The following is a 17,819-nucleotide window of genomic DNA, read 5'->3' as shown; positions in this document are numbered from 1 at the left end:
CGTGGAAAGCTGTGTCGGGCCCCTTCAGCAAGTCTTCTCACATCAGTATGTTCCCTTTCTCTCCACTTGGTTCCTGAGGGCTATGAGAAACAAGTCGTTTCTCCCACTCAGGGTCCCTCCAGCTCCTTGTCCCAGTGCTTTTATCCAGCAGCCCTAGGTCCCCTGCTTTCCCCTGCCTCTTCACCACAGCTGTCTCCCCATAGCGCCTTTCCCCTCTCCACCCTCCTCCTCCAGCCCCACTGGTTCTCAGCCTCCATCTGAGCTCAATGTCTCCAGTGACCACTAGCTCCTAGTTCTCCTGTCTGTAGCCTCCTTGCCCCTCCAACCTCTCTCCCCACACCCCTGATCATCACTCGACTTCCCTCTCCCCACTTCTGTCTCCTTTATATCAGACAGTTTCCTCCTCCGTGCAGCCTGGGGCATTGAGGGCAGAGGCAAGAACCTCCCTACCCGTAGCACCAGGACATGCAACTGCAGATGGTCCTGCTTAGCCACCACCTCTCCCCTCCTCCCGGGAACATGTCCCACTTAGCAAGATCCTCAAAGGTTTTAGCAGCTCACTTCAAACTAGTCTGTACTGAGCACATGCAAAACGTGACTTTTCCAAGTCTATCCCTTGGCCACATTTGGAGACTCCTGTTCTAGTGCCAGGGCTGCTGTGCAACTCTGAGCATGCCTGTTTCCCTTCAGCCATGTAGAGCGCTGGTTTTCAACCTCTTTTCATTTGTGGACCCCTAAAACATTTCAAATGGAGGTGCGGACCCCTTTGAACTGCAAGTGTGGGTATTCACATACTTTTGATTGATCGCAGACCCCTTAGAGATACTTTGCAGACCCTTAGGGGTCCATGGACCACAGGATGAAAACCACTGATGTTGATAGTACAGAGGCACCAGCACTGCCATGGCCTGTGTGTTTGTACAGCGCCTGGTATTTTTCATACTAGGTTTGTGCTAAAATGGGTGAATTTTAGGGGATACATTCAAACCAAGAGCCTTGGGTGTTATATTTCTAACAGGTTGCCTGTGGATAAGAAAGCAGGCTCTCAAAAACCAAAGGCCATCAGTCATTTATAACATGGTAGTTAAGGTTACACACAGTGGAAGTACCCACAGAGCATAGCCCTTCGGCTCCTGGCTTTTGGAAAAACCTCCTCCTTGGGGAAAGCTAACCCCCTATTAAAACTCAGTTAATAAAGTTTGCATGCGGTTTGTTACCTGCTAGACTACACAAAGGGCGTAAAGACAAGAGCTCTAGTCCCGCAGAGCTGCATGCCCGATTGTCCAGGAGCAGAGGCTGAAATCTTTCCCTTTTTGAAGCCCACGGGAGCTTTGGGATACATCAGAGGGGTCTCACCATCTCTCCAGTGCAGATCACTTTGAGCAGGAACCAAGATGCTTTGGAGCTGCTTAACCTGCATCCCTGAAGAGCAACCAGAGCCCAGCACTCTTCAGCAACCTGACATTTCTCTCCACTTGCACCCCCAGGAAGGATCGGGGCTGCTCAGGGGACAGTATGGGATCCCTCATATGGATGGACATATGGACAGGCAGTGCAAACAGCTCCCTCGTTATGCTGACATCGTTACATGCACTGGGTTGGTTTGCTGCTTTCTTAACCTGCCAGCACACGGCCATCCTATTCTCCTCATTACAAGCACGGCTCTGAAGACAGTTTGATTGTTAAGAGCGTCCGTGGATGCTGAAAAAGGACCCTGGCAGCACTCGGCTGCTATTCCAGCTCTGGGTCTTACATACGTGGTGACTATTCAATTTGATTTCATTCTCCGCTGACAGATTCTTTTCTAAGTAAAGATACAACTCGGGACCCAGGGGAAAACCATTTAAAAGACAAATGCTGGCCCCAGCTCAGGAAAGCAGCAGATCACAGGCTTGCATGCCAGGGTAAGCGAAGCCTCAGTGTCTCTATGCAGAGAAGCACTTAAGCACGTACTTTATGTGACGCTTATATTTAAGACCCACGGAAGTTCATGGGGCTTCGGCAGGTGCTCTAGTACTTTCCTGCAGGGCTTGAACCAGAGTCTTTTACCCAATGACAAAAGGTGGGGTTGGAAGGCTCCTCCAGACATCACCTAATCCAACCCCCTGCGTAAGGCAGGATTATCCCTCTCCAAACTGTCCTATACAAGTCCATTGCTCAAACCTATTAGCAAGACCGCACAACACAAGACCTAACCCCCGAACCTGCCGCAGGTAAAGCAGGGAGCCGCGGCAGCCAACGTCCTACTGCTGCAAAGCTTGTTAACATGCATGCTTAAGAAATCCCGGGTAGAGGCCACATCCCCTGCGTGCCACAAATCAAGCCCCCCATCCTCCCTGACATGCTACTCCAGGTGCCTTCTCCTGCCTGATCAGCTTTCTGTTCCCTGCCCCGGGCTCCCCACCTGATCTGCTGCTCTACTTTCTGCTCCAGGCTCCCCCGATCTCCTGCTCTTGTAGCAAAACCCCCAGTATTTTTCTTTCTTTTTTTTTTTTTTGTATTTATTTTAAAATGCAGTCCCTCCCCTTCCCCAATCATTTCTGACCTTTTCTCTCCCTCTCTTTCCCCTATAGATAAGTATAAATGAGCTCAGACTTAGGATAACCTTTAAACATTTTTATTTTGGTAGCAAGTTTTTGGTTCTGGATATCCACCGTTTTATATTGTATTATTATCAGGTTTGTATTGATTTTTACTGTTGTATATTGTATTATTATCATTTTTGTATTGATTTTTGTTTCATATGGATGCTGTATGGTTTAGGCCTGTGTTTGTAAGTGAACCAAATGTTCAATGTCAAGTTTCCATTTTATATGTCAAGTCTCTGCCCGGGCATCCCATGTTGCACCTGTATGAGTCACATACCCCTCCCATGTAAATTGGTTGCCCAATGAATGAGTGTGATTGGGAATGACTGAAATGCAATGGTAGCAGGCCTCTACGCAATGGCCTGTAACGACTGGGCCATCACCTCGCATTGATTCACCCAGGAACCACGCACCTCACCCATGAACAGAGACAAGACCAGCATCTGAAAGACAAAGGACCCTGCAAAACCAGCAACTCCCACCATTACAGACACCCGAAACTGCACGTCCCTGCATGCAGCGCACATGCTCAGTACGCCAGGGGCTGACCCCTGCCTGGGCATGCCTCCTGTCACTAGGGTCACACACGGTCTGCCCCTGTAACAAGGGGCAGTGAAGACAGACCCAGTGGGAACGCCATTTCTATCTGGACCAGCACCATGCCACACCGCCGATCCACCCAGAGGCCCTGCTGGCAACCCCCATCTGGACAACACCTACTGGACAAGGACCCCGTCCAGCCTGGATAGGTAGATACTACCTGCACACCTCCTCCTACAACTTGGACTCTCTCTCTCTCTGTCTCTCCTCCGGGACTTCAGTGGACTTCAGCCCCTGCACCAAGTCTCTTTAACTTCTGCTGCCAGTGTGTGTGTGTGTGGGTGTGTGTGTGTGTGTGGGGGGGGAGGGTGGTGTAAGGGAACCAATCTGGCATTGTGTCACCATCTCCCCTGTTCAATAAAACCACTGTCATTTGCAACCCCGAGTTGGGTCGTGTTTTACTGAACCCCAGTCCCTTCCCTGTCTTAAATTCCAGCCTTGCTCTCTCTCTCTCTCTCCCAATTCCAGCCCCGACCCCTCTCCACTAGTTTCCCGATCTCCTCTCAGTTCCTACTGCCTTTTCCCTGTGACTTTCTGCTGCCTGTCTCTGCTTTCCTGCTGCCCCTGCCGCCTCTCCTGCTGCTTTTTCTGTGATTTTCTGCTGTCCATCTCTCTGTTTTCAGGCTCCCCACCCCCCAGCTTCCTAGTTCCTGCAGTTTTCTCCAGCTCCCAGCACCTACTGCCCTACTCTGCAACTTCCCTGGCTCCCCCACACCCAGAGCCCCTCTTTAGCACACACACTTTCTCTTAGTCCCACCTTCCCTCTCCAGCACCTACCTTTTCAGCTCCCCCCTAGCTCTGGCTCCAGTCCCAGGCTCTGTGCCGGCATGCTTCCCTGTTCTGCAGGCTTTGGGCCTTGTCTTTTAATCAATTAAGATCAATTAACCTAAAGTTACCCCCAGCCTCAATTCTTCAATCCAGGCCCCTCTAGTCTACCGGTTCTAATCCCGGTCCCAGTGACTTTCATTTCCAGTAACTCCCTACACTTCTACTTTCTTACCTTAACCTTTCCCCAGGTATCCCAAGTACACCAAGCACATGCATACATACACATCACAACACCCAACTTAGGAACTCACCTGTGTGTATGTGTAGGTGGGTGGTATGTGTGTGAATTAGTGAATACACATATATAGCTATCATTGTGTGTATGTGTGGTATATGGATTAGTAATCCACGTATGTGTATTGGATGTGCAGGTGTCGGTAACTGGTACCTGATTCTGTCTAAACGTGGTGTGTGTAGCGTGTATGGGCTTAAACTGGTGAGAGGTGTGCGTGAACCTAGACTGGTTATTTTGAACGTGTGTTGCTAGTGTGTGTGTGTGTGTGTGTGTGTGGCATTGTGTGCATGATATACGAATTAGTGATCTGTGTCTGACTTTTGGGGTGGATAGTGTATGTACTTGAATTGGTGATAGGTGTGCATGTGCCTAGGCTGGTTTGGATGTGTGTGTGCGTGAGCTGGTAGTGTGCGTGTGTATGCACCTAACTGATTTGTGTGCGTTTTGTATATGTGCAATTGTGTCACACCCTCCTGTCTAACAGCGCAATATTGAGATCCTGAGAGTTGGCCTGACCCCCCAGGGCAACACTTTCTGCTCCCTGCTGCAGGATCCCTGCCTGATCTGCTGTTCTGCTTTCTGCTCCCCTTCCCTGGGCTTCCCTGATCTGCTGCTTTGCTTTCTGCTCTCCACTGCAGGCTCACTGCCTGATCTACCACTCTGCCTTCAGCTCCCTGTCTGATCCGCTGTCCTGCTTTCTGCTCCCTGCCCGCTCTGCCGCTCTGCTTTCTGCTCCCTGCCCGCTCTGCCGCATGCCATGCACAGAAGCCGCCTGTGCCACCCCGTTTTACAATTTCTTAACTTGGATCAGAAAAAGGACCTGAATGAGTCACTTGCTGAAAGCGCCAAACAGAAACACGGCATCAGGCCTCCGAGAGCGAGACTGACAACCTAAAAATCCCACTTCTCGCCTGGCATTGTGATGACAACCGAAAAAATTAACAAAAACAAGCAATTTTTTTTCTCAGGTTTTTTTTTCCCCCCCTTCACGTTGAGCTTTTGGCAGCGCCGCATGAGCTGAGAATTTCCCTGTCCTCCCGCAGAAATTGTTCAGTTCCCTCCGTTTCGGTCAAATGAGCGTTATACAAATAGGAAACCAGGACTGTGAAAGTCACAGCCACTCGCTGGGGCACTCGGGGTAAGCGAAGTCTCAGTGCCTCTTTCCAGCCCGTTTCTTTGAGACCAACTGCATTGCCAGCGAAGGAATCAAAATGGTTTTCATGTCTGTCCGGTGGTGCCCAGCCCTCCAGAGCCCCCCCCTATAACTCATAGTTTCATAGTAGTTTGGGGTCAGAAGGGACCTGAACAGATCATCTAGTCTGACATCATCATCATAAAGCAGTGACAAGCGCTCATGTTCCTGCATGGTCTGGGAGACTTATAAAGACGGGTCCACCCTTTCCGGGCCCAAAGGCACGGCAAGTTGCAGAGTCGCGTATGCCATCCTGCCCGCGTCGTGCAGGACCGAGTGGGACCATTTTTCATGCCTGCGGTCCTGCGATCTGCTTCTCTGTCTCTCGAGGCTACTCAGAGTGAAAAGTAGGTGGATGCAGGTTCCTCCCTACTTCTGAGCAAAACCCGCAGTGACTCACAAGGTACTTGTCTTAAAATCTCAGCCCCTCTGACTTCATCCGTGCACTGGGGGATTGAGGTACCTCCTTCCCATCACCGCTGACCTCTGCCAAAAAGACGCGTGGGGAAAGCCCTTGTGAGAAGTGGTCCCCCGGAGCTGAGAGAACCGTATCAAAAAGTTCGTGCCGCACCCCACGCCCCTGCCCTGCGCTCAGTGCAAGACCAGAGGGAAGGAAAGCCTCTTGCTACCACCCCGGACATATGATCTTGGACCCTGTGCCAGGCCTGTGCTGGAGACTAGCTTTTAATGACTCTGCTCCACTGGATAGGGTTTGGATAGGGGAAAGGCCCTTGTGAGAAGGTCGCCCAGATCTCCCGAACAGCACCAAAAGCCAGGATCTGCACCCGTGGCAGGTAACATGGGTTTTGCATAGCTGTGGACTGCAAGGCGTCATCCTTCCACAGATGCTTGGGCGTCCTAGTTTATCCTGGCAGTTTGCTCACATCCTCCTGATGTCCCAGTGCTAGGCTGCTCCTCCAGAGCCTTGCTGGGGCCAACACACTCTCCCACCCTGAAAACCTGCTGTGAGTAACTCTCACAACCCAAGATACGGTTGATTTGGCGCCTGACACCGGCAGGGGTAATCTCTTGATAAACCTCTCGCCCCTAGATACCCAGTCAACTAGAGGAGCTTATCAAGCAAGCGTGAGAAGCTGGCATGATAGAGAGGTCACCCAGTGGCTTCCACGTCCTCCAGCCTGCTGCCCCCCACTCACATCACCGGGGAGGTTGAATACACTTGGCTCCAAAAATACCATTTAAAGCATGCACCTAAATCAGGGAGGGTCACTCAGGAAACCAGCTTGCTGCAACTTCAGGGTAATGAAGAGCTTCAAAATCAGCCTTCCCTTAGTCCTGGTTTTAGCTTCAGTTTCTCCATTTAATCCCAGGATATTCTCTTGCTTACTGGTGGACTGGAAGTCCAGTCAGATTCAAAATGCCCTGAACTGGTTTTCGGTGTCACAAGTATGATTCGAGTCAGAGCAGAGAGGACATGTTGTCAAATCTCCATCCTTGGAGGTTTTTAAGGCCTGGCTAGACAAAGCCTTGGTGAGATGATGTAGTTGGGGCTGGTCCTGCTTGGAGCAGGGGGTTGGACTAGATGTGACCTCCTGAGGTCCCTTTAACCCTTGTTTTCTAATATTTTATGATTCTACAACATGCCATTAAAAGACCTCTTTGCTCATCAGTTATCAGGGAACTAAATCCTTGCTGTGGGCTATTATTATGCTCTCTGTACTGCCGTAGCACCAAAGGCTGGGTATCTGGAAACTGCAAAAGCATAAGCAAGAGGCAGAGCTTGCCATTTGAATGCAGGCTTCCTAGATCCTAAGGTCAGAAGGGCCTGCATGGCTATCTTGTCCACTCTCCTCCATGCCACAGGCCCTCACCCAGGAAACCCTGCATCATGCCAGAGTGAGCTATAGCCTACCCTTGAATCCAGAGTGGGTATCTTTGTAAAAGGACACGCAAGGAACAGGGAATCCACCACTTCCCTAGGGAAGGGTCCATGCTTAAATCTTCCACGTGGCTTAATAAAATTAAGAAACAACCTACAGTTTCTATTCCAAACTCAACGAGCTTTGGTTTCCAACCACGGGCTCCCACTCCGCCTCCTGTTGCTAGTTAAGCAATTGATCTGCTTCTAGAAACCGTGGAGGGACTCGCACACCGGGATGGAGCCACCTCCTCCCCTTCTCCTGGGCAGACTAAGCAGAGACGCACGACAGGGGAAGGAAACAATCGGGTGAGAAGTAGGGATGGGGACACACAAATATTGTTTGAGAAGCAGCAGTGTCACTGCATCTGGGAACTGGGGACTGCGAAGGGGCTGTGAGCAAATGCTTTGCTGGTTTGTTAATTTGCTCCAATTCCATTTCCTCCAAGGGACTGAATTTTCCAGGGTTCAAGCTGTGAGACCCATTGGCTCTGCTACATGTTCAAGTGAAAGCTGGATAGAAACCAGCTCTGGAGTCGTTACACATTTTCAAGCACTAACTGTAGCTGGTTGGCTCTTTCTATAGTCATTTTTATTACGTGTTAATGACTTTCCACGTGTGGCTGGCCTACATTTATTGCAGGATTCACCAGTGAATTGTGTGATGATAACTTTGCACTTATGGCCGGTCTTATTTTGCATGTGTGGCCAGTCTAAACATACCGCGCGATTGAGCAGTTCATTGTATAATATATGTAACGTGCGGCACGGGCCCATGAGAGAGAACTTCCTGCCGTTTACAGACCAGCAAATCTCCACGTATATTTTAATACTTCAAACTTGCCGCAGACGAGTGACCTAGACATAAAGGGCAGAAGTGTCTGAGAATCGGACTGCATAACCCGCTGCTTTCCACCGCTTGGTTAAGAGCAGGCCAGGCCAGGGAGCCCTCCGTGCTGGAAAAGGGCAAAAACTGCAATTAGCTTCGGTTGTTTAAAGCTTTATCAGTCAGTCTTTGCCCTTGCAATCCAAACCCAACTGGCTCCTGATTCCTTCAAACCCTCAATGCTTTGAAGATTCATTTCAGTGGTTCTACTTCATGTCAACCCATCTATTAATTACAGGGCAGATCAAAGCCTGACAGTCAATGGAAATGTTCCCAGTGACTTCAGTGGTGGGTTGGATTGGACACAAAATGACCCCGGGCCAAACCCTTGTCACAGTGCTTGTCTGTGGGAGTTCATAGGATGGTAGGAAAGCAGGGCTGGAAGGGACCTCACAAGGTCATTTAGGCCAGTCCAGTCCAGCCTTGCTCTGCTGCATGCATTTGGAGATTGCACTCCCCATCAGCGACTTTCCCTCCAGAGAGATGAGCGTCGAGCCACTAATGCAAAGGTGAAGGGTGAGGTTTTCTGCGCTCAAGTCAGGAGATTCAGCCTCAATTCCCTCAGCAACCATCATCTATTCCCTTCGATCAGGCTGGCATTGGCATTAATGTAGATGATGTTTCTATAAAGCCAGGCGCGGCAGCGATACAGCGCCAAGCTGAGGTTGGCGTGGGAACCTGCCACTGCATTTCCTGCCACTCTGTGCACTTCAGTTCCAACCACAATGCTGCATTAATGTACCTTTCCCTTCGCATTTAATATTACATTACTGTGCCTTAAATAAAAGCATATTTTTCGCTGGCTGAGCATGTGCCCCTTTAGCAGGCTAACGTCAAGAGCTGTCGGAGAGGCTGAGTCCCAAAGCACTTGCTTAAGAAGCAGCAGTTCCACCGTGGGCTCCTTCCAGCCCATTAGGCTCGGGTGGACGGCTGCTGTTGCTGAGAAGCCCGGTGCTACGGGGTCCCCTCTGGTATACAAATTGGGCTTGTAAGGAAAGCAATTGTGCATGGATCCGAGCAAGTCTGGATCTTTATCAGAGGCTACATTTCACATCTTCAAAGTCTCACGGGATGGCTTGGATAGGGGTGATCCTGCTTCAGGACTTCCAGAGGTCCCATCCCGCCCTGCCCGACTCGGATTCTAGGAAGTGTTTTGTCCTGGGCTTGGAATACCTCTATCCAGACCCGGCCTCAGCCTTTCACAGGCCTGGACTTTGCCATTTGCTGGACACGAATCAGACCCCAGAAAGGAGGAACAGCAGAGCTAGAAGAGAGGAAAGAGTCCCAGCAAGAAGAAACCAAGCCAGGCCCACATGCTGGCTTTGGTCTGTGCTACACACAAAGCCATTGAAAGGATAATGTGGCCCCCACTCCACCCATGCCAGGGGATAACAGTGGCCCTGATATACTCAGCAGAAGGGGCAAACCCCTCCTGGGGAGAGGATCCAGTTCAAGTGCCGCTGTGGCACCCAGGCCAGGGTATGCATTCAGAGCCACCTCCCAGCGTAGGATTCCCCTGACACCCGGGAGAGCTCTCCACCGACAGCGAGCAAGTCTCTCCATCTGAACTGAGCGCTCAGTCACTGTCATCGAGAATGAGTCACTTGTGCCAGCGAAGCTGAAGGGTATGGGGAGTCCCCACCCTCGGAGATCTGCTTCAAGGCTGACTTCAGGCTCAGGCAGACAGCGCTGCCCTGACAGACACTCAGAGGAGGAGCTGTCTCCCCAGCCTAATGGCTACACGTACATTCAGCCCCTGCAAGCGGAGACGGCGCAGAATCCAACGCCCTTGCAAGCCACCTGCGAGCGTGCAATAGGTTGGACTTGGCCAAGGACCAAATGAACAACCCCTCCGATGCAGCCGGCTCCGCTCCACATTACAGCCCTCCTTTGTCCGCTCCCACCACCGCAGGCAGAAGCCAACTTAGGAAACCCACCATCGCTCCAAGGGCAAGAATGCGTCTGTTTTGGGAGGGGTAAAAATCCCGGTTGCCACCCATCCCGAGCAGAAAGGAGTATGGAGGAAGCAGGGGAGCAGCTTGTGGAAAGCAGGCTAGAAGAAGGTAGAGCGGGCTGCCCAGAGCCAGGGGCCTGAAGAGCAAACCAGGCGGGTGCATGTGCCACGAAGTGCAGCAGACCCCAAGGACCCAGCGCGAAGGCAGCAGACGTGAAAACAAGCACGGGCTGCGGCATGAGAGCAGCGTCCGAGGCATCGCCTCAGCACATTGCTTGGGCTCTGGACAGAGCTCCATGAACGGGACTGAAAACCGTCCTCAGGGAGGGCCGGGGTTAGTACGCAGAAGGATCGGGAGGAAACCCCACGGCGAGTTTGTGGTGGGTGGGTACGGGCCACGTCTCCCTCCGGCCTCGCTGACCTTCCACCGTTGTTTCCCACGGATGCCGGTCGAGTTCCCCACGTGTCTGCAGTTCCCAGCCTCAGGGCTTTGACCTTCCCTGCCCCCAGAGGGGTGGGGGAAGGCACAGATGTCCCATAAGCAACACGAGACCTGTGCTGCTGCAGAACAGGGGAGGACAGTCCCCCAGCACAGCATGCGGGGCCTGCCCCTCCATGCGGGCAGCGCTGCCTAGCTTCCCCCTGCAGAAAAAGACCCCCAATTCCCCTACACAGCCCCAGACCTGACCACAAACTCCCTAGGGAACCCACCCCCTCCTGGGAGCATCTGGGTTTTTTTTGCAAAACTTGGGCCAGCAGCTGCTAGGACCCGAAGCTCGGAGGCCACGGCGTTTTTTTGCTAATTGTAGAGTCTAAAGCAAAAATGACACCTGCTACAGCCCAGCCTTGGAGCCTTTGCAAAGGCAAAATTCTCCGCAGGCCTCCACGAGGCATTGGCCGTGGGTTGCAAGTCCAGATTCGGGGCCCCGAGCCCTTGTGGGCATCTCTGAGGCCACAGAGCAAGTCTCTCCCGGCGAGGGCTCTCAAGAGGATTAAACGTTTTGTGCAGGATTTTCACGTTTGCTCAAGAACATGAGAAGCCAGCCAGCTTGCCAGGCCTAATTACTATGGTAACTACAGGCACCGAGGCTTGGTTTTCTTCTAAAGTGACTCAGGCTTTTAAAAGCAGAAGCGATGCCTCTCCCGCACACGGTTTTGAGACTGAAAGATTGAAAAGAAAACTCACGTGCTTTGCAGGGACGCTGTTAACTAAGGACTGTCCTCACATGCTCCGAAACGGTACTGCCGTGATCTTCAGCTTCATAATCTGTTAGGCCTTCCTCTTGTTATGTACTGGGGGGGAGCGGGTGGGAATTAAGCAACCTTCATGCTTTTTGCACAGCTCCAAGATTAATCTATGTAAATCCCAGCTCTAAACAATTTACAATGTCAAATTAATTGGATTATAGTGATAACGTATCAGCTTCCATTGCGAAAAAGCTTGTGATTTCATGGCCTGCCTTACAGGTGCAACTCAAACTGTTAGGAGAAAGAAGAGCACGGGGTTGGCAAGCAGTGTGCATGGAGGGGGGAGTCTGGCTTGGTGGGATAGATCCTCCATATAACCAGGCTCAGCTGTGGAAAGCGAGGAACCAGAAAGGGGATGGCGCACAGACCCTCTTCTTGGCATCTCTTGAGCATATATTAACAACCTTTAAAGCAGCAGGACTTTGGCTGCCGTGCTTCCCTTGCTTTACCTGCGGCAGGTTCGGCGTTATGTCTTGCATGGTGTCAGGCTTGATAAGGGTTTGGACAATAGGTTTGTACGGGATGGTTTGGATAGGGATGATCCTGCCTCAGGCAGGGGGTTGGTCTAGATCAGGGGTTCCCAAACCGTGGTGCATGTACCTCTGGGGGGCACGTAAGGCATCTCTGGGGGGTACACGGGAGAAATTGTGTAATGACGGATTTAGTTTTCATAATAATCATTGGCATTTAAGGGGTTAAAATATAAGCGGCATACTGGTAGGGGTATGCGGGCAATCAGTAAATCCGGAAATGGGTATGCAATAAGAAAAAGTTGGGGACCCTCTGGTCTGGATGACCGCTGGAGGGGTCTGCTTCTCTACGACCTCTCATCCTGCAGCAAAGGGCCCCGGGGTCGGGCAAACTTTACAAGGAAGCATTTGAATGCGTGGACTTCCCATGAACGGAGGAGGAGGAAGAGCAGAGCCTCCTTCCCTGCTCAGGTTGGGCACAGCTCTCCATGGCTCTTTCTAGCTTTGTTCACTGGGAGACAGCTCTGTTCACCCTCCTGCAAGGCAATGTATGCTTCCATCTTTCCTCCAGGCCAGACCTGCACCTACCAAATGCTGCCCTCCACTAACCATATATTCTAGGCCTCTCAGCAGCTGCCCTTTACTGGAGCGGGTTTTACTGGCAAGCTAGGAGGAAAAAGGGTGAATCATTCACCTCAGTGTGTGCTGTGGATGGTGCTACGGAGCTTAAGTGACTGAGCATCCATCCCCCTGAAATAAAACACTCCTTTCTTCTCCCACAGCACAGTGCTTGTGAAGCCAGGCCGAACCGGAGTCCCGGCTGAATGGTAACAGCCACCCTCTGCACTGCACCTCTCAGATCTTGGAGATGGGCCTGGTCTTGGCTCATCCCCCTAGGCAAACAACAAGCAAAGAAAAGCACACATAAGAGAAAGCCAGTGCTCTGGCTAAAAGCCAGACAGATAAGGTGCCCAGCTGTGGTTGAGTGCTCAGTGCCGCGGAGGTGGAGGTGAGCAAAAGCCTCTACTGCTCGTGTCTGGGGTGGGTTAGAGCAGCCTAGAGACTGCTCTAATTTGCACACACGGCCAAGAACTCAATGCAGCTGTTACAGCAGCTGGAGACTACCGGAGTCAATGAGAGGCCTGGTCGCATTGCCTACGTTAGCAGCTTGGCAAGAAGAGCGGTGAATCGCTGCTACAGGGGCTCTCCCATACACAGAGAGGGTCTTGCAGCAGGGAGGGGAATTTCAGACTGTTTTTTCCTGGAGCTACGCACAGACACCAGACTGACCGTGGGTCACTTCAGTGAGCTGGCAGCGAAGTCACAGCCTGATTCATTAGTCCAGAGATATTCAGCTCATACCAATTCATGACTCAAGCGCCCCGGCACAGCTCTGAAGCACACACATGGCAGTATTTAGGAGCAAGGCTGAGACTCTCCTTCGCAGAGAAATGCAGGAGGGAAACATTTTGTCTGAGAAATGAAGGGAAGCCAGGTCAAAGAAGTCAGAACCCTAGACGGGGCCTCTCTGAAGTCAGCTCAAGTCAGAGCCCTGCCCAAACCAAACGGCCTATCCAGTTATCCTCGTCGAGGCAAACCAGCTCTCATCATAGAGGCGCCTGGAGGGACGTGCTTACACAGCACCCACCCGCCTCTGACCCCCCCAGCCCAATGACCAGGTCACTCAAAGGCTGGCCGAGGGCACCTTTCAGCACAAGTCTGGAGCAGAACTTGAACTCAGGGCCCTGAAGCCACAGGCAGATACCTTCACACTTTGCCAGCGCAGATGCGAGTAAATGAATCCTACCCGGGTTTCCTTGAATGCCAGGACCAGTCAGGAGACGGCTCTAAGCACTATCCCACGCGGGTGCTGCCTCGTCTGCAGAGAGCGACACCCATCTGCCTTCCCCCAGCAGCTTCCCGTGACTGTACCCTCCTCTGTCCTACCACGAGCAGGGGAGGAAGGCTCGGAGGCTCCCCACACCTAAACGCAGCACGAATCCACAAGAGCAACACCCGTTAATGCCAGGCCCCCGGGGGAGCAGGCTTCTCCGGCGCGCTCTGCATCCAGAGACCGAGGCTCAATATGTTCGTAACAAATTGCCGGCTCTGGTGAGAGCTGAGACGAAGAGCCTTGTCAGTGGGACTCCCGAGAGACGCCCGCGATGTCTGGAACCGGTGCCGCACCTGATCTCCAATCTTTTCGGATTAATCGCATGCTGCAGGCAGCCAAAAAGCAAGGCCCTTTGTTAAGGTCTGGTGTTTCAGGGCTTACGCTCCCAGCCTGTTCAATGCTCGTTCTCGGACAGCGAGGTGTGGAACGTGGTCCAGCGTTACCTGTGGGCTTGCTGCAACCTCGTGCCGCCCGGCCAGGGGCTGGGGAACAGCCCTCCTCAGACAAAACCACGAGGGATCACAAATTGGGATGAGCAAGCCTGGAAACCTAGCACCCCTGGCTTTTATTTTTTTCCCCCCCGTGGACAACCACACCCTGGTGCCTACAGCTGTCTCAGCAAGGCTCCATCACAGCAACTGCCGGGCTGGAAAAGCACGGTGGCACGACACACAGCCCGGAGAGTAGCAACCGCAAACAAGGAGCTTCAGTTCCACCTCCAGCACCCCCGAACGCTGCTCAGCAGCCTTAAAAAGCCATTAGCAGGAAAGCAAATGGATCACGCTGCAGCCCGTTCACACCCCGGGCCCAGCTCAGCCTCCCTGTCTCACCAGCCCCACGCCTGACCCGTGCTCTCTAGCTGCCGACTCCACCTATCTTCCCACTGCTTCATTTCTGCCTCCCAGCGCCCACCCGTCCCGATATCCTACAAGGCCCCCCCAAAACTCAGTGCTCCCTCACCCCTCGGCCTAAAGCACAGCAGCCAACACCTTGGTGCCAGAGTCCAAATATTAAAGCACCAGCAGGCTACGGGGGTCACGTGCCCTGATCCCCCATTCAGTAAATATTCATATTCCAGGCTCCTTTCCTATCGGGTCCTAGCCCAGCTCCTAAATCCCGTAGGAAACAGTTGAAGTGAGAGCTGAATACTGTGTATAAGGCTAAAAAAAGGGGGGAGAGAGAGAAGTCTGTTTTCTGGAAGTGGGGGGGGAAGGGAAATCAATACTGTTTTGCTCCTTCTTAATTAAGGGAAGAGCAGAGGGAGCGACCTATGCAGACGGTCGTCAGGAGGCTGCTAGAGAATTGATCGGCAGGCTAGCGGGACTCATTTATACCGACGGTCACGGGGAACAAAGGGGTAGGGGAAGGGATGGTACCAACCTCAGCCCGGTGCCGAACACAGTAATGCCATAATCAAAAGATTTGTGGTGTATTAGAAAAGACCCATTATAATCCCCTGAATAAGTGCCCAGCAGCGCACACAGGGCCTCATTCTCAGCCCTGACTTACCCGACACGTCGACCCCGGCTCTCTGAGGCTCTTTCACCGCGTTAGAGACGGGCTTTCGCACGGAGCGGTCCCGGCGTGCCACACCTACTCAGGAGATGCAGGCAATTTCAAAACCGCCAGGGCTTTCGGCTAGCGCTTCCTATGGAATAATTAATCGAGTCATATTTCAGTTCAGCCACCGGCCATATGGCAGAAAAGAGGATTAAAAATCGCAGTCTCAAAATGCATTCGGCGAAATCCAGTTTATAAGCACAAATGAATACATAAATCAGGGCGGCGGTGGAGACAGCAGGCTGCCGGCAGAAAGGGAAAGGTTGCCATCTCGGGACGCGGCTAACCTTTCCTCTCCTGCAGCACGGAAAGGCAGGCTCAGCTCGGGTCCAAGCGGCTGGGTCACAACGCAGAGGGGTGTTTGCCGGGCAGAATAAAGCTGCTTCTTTGTCATCTTTGCAAGGGCAGCAGGAAGCTGAGAGCTGGCCAGAAGAGGAGAGTCCAACGCCAACCCCCGAATAACACAGTGCACTGATAAATTGGATTTTCAATGACTTTCGTGGACTAGACCCAACGAGGACCAGGCAGCGGACATTCATCCTGTCCAGCCTGCTGAGGCTCCATCCCTCCCTCCCAAACTTGATTAGGCTCTAACTTTATTAGCAACGAGCTTGCGGGTCACGTTTAAAACACAAACCCGTTCCCAAGCCCCCCATGACCAAGGGAAACGCCGACCCACCCCCGTCTGCCCCCCGCACCCATGTTTTCCCCCTGCACCTTCCTCACCCGGGACCACGGCAAAGGCGCCTTTGCTCTGGTGACTTCTTCTGTGTCGCTTCCTGCCACCGCACGGAAACACAAGAGCCCTCGGAAAGTATTTTGAAAAAAAACCCAATCGCTGCACGAAGGGCGGTGCGGGGGCAGGGGATCTTTGGGGGGTAGGCATGAAGTGTTTGTTGGGGGTGGAAATACTTGAGCTTTGGGAGAGGGGCTGTGTTTTGGAAAGGGAGCACTGGCATGGGGTTGGGGGATGAGTGCTTGCCTTTGCTTGGCAGGACCAGGCGAGGAGGGACAGCGGGGAAAGAAGAGCTACATCCACATCCCTTCGCGGCGGAGCCCGGGCCGGGGTGGGACGGGGCTGAGCCGCGCGGGGAGCGGAGCGGACAGACGTGCAGCGCGCTCCGAGCCCTTGCACACGCACACACACACACACACGGATACACATACACACACACACCCTTACCTGGAGTGGCGACAGCCCGGGCCGACCCGCTCCCACCCGCTTTGTGCGCTGCCGCCGGGGGCAGGAACCAGCGCGGCGCCGCCTCCCCGGCCCTGCCGCTCCGCTCCGCTCCGCTCCGCCCCGAGCCCAGCCCAGCCCCGAGTCCCCGGGAGCCCAGCCCTGGCCAGCGCCGCACCTAGCCTCCTGCCAGCCCTGGGCAAACTTTTAGTATCAGCCCCGCCTTCACTGGAGATAATGATAATAATCATAATCATGGGACAATGGGGGGAAAATGACCACTTTGGGGCCCCCTTTCTGTTTGGGCGCCCAGTTCACCCATGCCTGTGTCCGGGTCTGGCCAGCACCTTGTCCACACACACCCTCGTCCAGACCTGACCGCCCATCAGCCTCCCTGGAGCCCAGCCTGGACCCCTGGAGACGCACTCGGCCCTGAAATCCAGCAGACCCAGCCTCGGACACCCCCCATCACAGCCTCCCACCACCCCGCCAAAACATCCCACACCCGGGCCCTCTCCAGGTGCCCCCCAGCCAGCCCTGAGCTCCAGCAGACGCCTCCCCACCTCCGCCCCGGGGGTCCCTGCAGCCAGCAGGGGAGTTGTCCCTCTGCCACCTGCGGTTGTGTGGATAGGATGGAGGATCTCCGGGCCGGTCCAGGGCTCCAGCCGTGGGGCAGCTCTTGACCACTGTGATGGAAATGAGCAAGGCAGAGTGGAAAAGGGCACGTATCCCACCCACGATCCCCGTCCTGGAGCACCCTCCAGCAGGGTGCTCGCTTGGGCCTGCTGGAGCCCTGTCCGGTCTCGAGAGTCCCCCTTGAAGCCAGCTCAGGCTTGACTTGTAGGGCAAGAGGGGAGCCTGAGCTCCTTCCCACTCTGCAACGGTATCCGTGAGGTCCTTCACCTTCCCTGGTGCTGTGTGGCTCTGATGCAAGGAGCTGGCATCCGGTGCTCCAAGACAGTGCAAGGAGACGGACTTCACCCCCTCTCAGGGTGACGCAGTGCAAGCCACGGCACCGAGCACCACAGCTGAGCGCCTCTTCAGTAAAGGGGCAAAGGCCGCCCAGCCAGAGGTCCTCCGTCTCCTCCAAGGGATTAAAAGCAGTCCCTCTGCCCCCGATCCAGCCGGCGCAGCCCTGAGCACCCTCAAAAACACTCCGCTGTTCCCTTCCAGTCTTTCCCAGCTCCCCAGATCTCTCCCACCCAAACGTTTCTGGTTTTAAACTGTGTCTTCCAGTCTGCTCTCCTTTTGGTCATGTTTTTCTCCCTTTAGCACTTCCCACGTGCTGGCTGCCTCCCCTTTGTT

At 53.4% G+C, this 17,819-nt stretch overlaps 1 protein-coding gene across 2 annotated transcripts in view; it reads right to left on the bottom strand.

The window, feature by feature from the left end:
* The window catches only part of GNG2 (G protein subunit gamma 2), an 88,994-nt gene extending 72,371 nt beyond the window's left edge, over positions 1-16,623 (bottom strand). The window contains exons 1-2 of one of the 2 annotated variants that reach the window (XM_019494100.2): positions 16,518-16,623; positions 15,284-15,422 (exon numbers count right to left, since the gene is read on the bottom strand). The gene's annotated coding sequence lies outside the window, so the exon portion shown is untranslated. The remainder of the gene's footprint in view (positions 1-15,283; positions 15,423-16,517) is intronic. The other variant, XM_006272620.4, reaches the window with a different exon arrangement.
* Between the last annotated feature and the right edge of the window lie 1,196 nt (positions 16,624-17,819).

Source organism: Alligator mississippiensis, chromosome 2 (genome assembly GCF_030867095.1).
Source record: "Alligator mississippiensis isolate rAllMis1 chromosome 2, rAllMis1, whole genome shotgun sequence".
In the NCBI taxonomy this organism is placed as follows: domain Eukaryota; kingdom Metazoa; phylum Chordata; order Crocodylia; family Alligatoridae; genus Alligator; species Alligator mississippiensis.
The sequence above is the reverse complement of the archived record's forward strand: the minus strand, read 5'-3'. Positions and strand labels throughout refer to the sequence as shown.